The 1,865-nt window shown below is 44.7% G+C and overlaps 1 pseudogene; it reads left to right on the forward strand.

The window, feature by feature from the left end:
* Window positions 1–729: 729 nt before the first annotated feature.
* On the forward strand, window positions 730–1,573 carry LOC121459005 (annotated as a pseudogene).
* Window positions 1,574–1,865: the final 292 nt, after the last annotated feature.

Consider the following 1,865-nt stretch of genomic DNA (forward strand, 5'->3'; position numbering starts at 1 on the left):
ACAACTTATGCTGAAGAGGTTGTGGGGTAAAGGGAACACTTCTGCATTGCTGGTGGGAATGCAAGCTGGTACAGCTCCTTTGGATGTCAGTGTGGAGATTTTTTCATAAAATTAGGAAACAACCTTCCTCAAGTCCCAGCAATACCACTTTTTGGTATATATCCAAATTATGGTCAATTGTACCATAAGGACATGTGCTCAATTATGTATATAGCAGCTTTGTTTGTCATAGCTAGAACCTGGAAACAACCTAAATGCCCCTCGACTGAAGAATGGATAAGGAAAATGTGGTGTATTTACACAACGGAGAACCACACAGCAGAGAAAAATAATGACATCTTGAAATCTGCAGGCAAATAGATGGATCTAGAAAACATCGTATTGAGTGAGGTAACCCAGACCCAGAAAGACAATTATCATATGTTCTCATTCATGAGTGGTTTTGAACATAAGGCAAAGAAAACCAGCCTGTAAATCATAATCCCAGAGAACCTAGACAACAATGAGGACACTAAGAGGGACATACAGAGTCTACATGGTAAGTGGTAAAAGACAATCTGCATGGTAAGTAGTGAAAAACAAGCTCTTCTGTGTAAATTGAAAGCATGGGGACCATGGGAGATGGTTGAAGGGGAGGGGAGAGACAGGGAGGCGAGCAGAGAAAAATGTAAAGCTCACTAAAATCAATAAAAAATAAAATAAGTTTCTTCTTCTTCTGGAAAACACCAAATGGCGGATGACGCTGGTGCAGCGGGAGGGCCCGGAGGCCCCCGGGGCCCAGGATTAGGAAACCGTGGTGGCTTCAGAGGAGGATTCGGCAGCAGTCTGAGGGACTGGCCATGGTCGCCGAGGCCGAGGCAGCGGGGCTCGCAGAGGTAAAGCTGAAGACAAGGAGTGGATTCCCATCACCAAGCTGGGCCGCCTGGTTAAGGACATGAAAATCAAGTCTCTAGAAGAGATCTACCTGTTCTCCCTGCCCATTAAGGAATCTGAGATTATTGACTTTTTCCTGGGAGCTTCCCTAAAGGATGAGGTTCTGAAGATCGCGCCCTGCAGAAACAGACTAGGGCAGGCCAGCGGACCAGGTTCAAGGCTTTCGTCGCTATTGGGAACTACAATGGTCACGTAGGTCTCGGTGTCCAGTGCTCCAAGGAGGTAGCCACTGCCATCCGAGGGGCCATCATCTTGGCCAAGCTTTCTATTGTCCCTGTGCGGACAGGCTACTGGGGAAACAAGATTGGCAAGCCCCACACAGTTCCTTGCAAAGTGACAGGCCGCTGTGGTTCTGTGCTGGTGCATCTCATCCCTGCCCCCAGAGGCACTGGCATAGTCTCCGCTCCTGTGTCCAAGAAGCTACTGAGGATGTCTGGCATTGATGACTGCTACACATTAGCCAGAGACTGTACTGCTACCCTGGGCAACTTTGCCAAGGCCACCTTTGATGACTTCCGACCTCTGGAAAGAGACTATGTTCACCAAGTCTCCTTATCAGGAATTCACTGACCATCTTGTGAAAACCCACACCAGAGTCTCTGTTCAGAGGACCCAGGCTCCATCTGTGGCCACCACATAAGGGTTTTTATACAAGGAAAATAAAAGTGAATTAAGTTTGTTAAAAACAAATAAAAAATAAAATGACTTTAAAACCAGAAATTTTATTCTAGCTTTTTATGCCAGTAATTGAAATCATGAGCTCAAACAGATGCTTGCACACTGGTGTTCCTAGAAGCCTCATTTTTAATAGCCATAATGTGGTAACAACACAAAGGTCCATGGGCAAATGGGTAAACAATATATGGTATATACATATAGTATATATTATTGTTATCATATATTATTAACATTATATATTTTTGTATATCTTA

This window comes from Microtus oregoni, unplaced genomic scaffold (genome assembly GCF_018167655.1).
Source record: "Microtus oregoni isolate MIOR12 unplaced genomic scaffold, Mior012 000018F_ref0000195, whole genome shotgun sequence".
Taxonomy (NCBI): Eukaryota; Metazoa; Chordata; class Mammalia; order Rodentia; family Cricetidae; genus Microtus; species Microtus oregoni.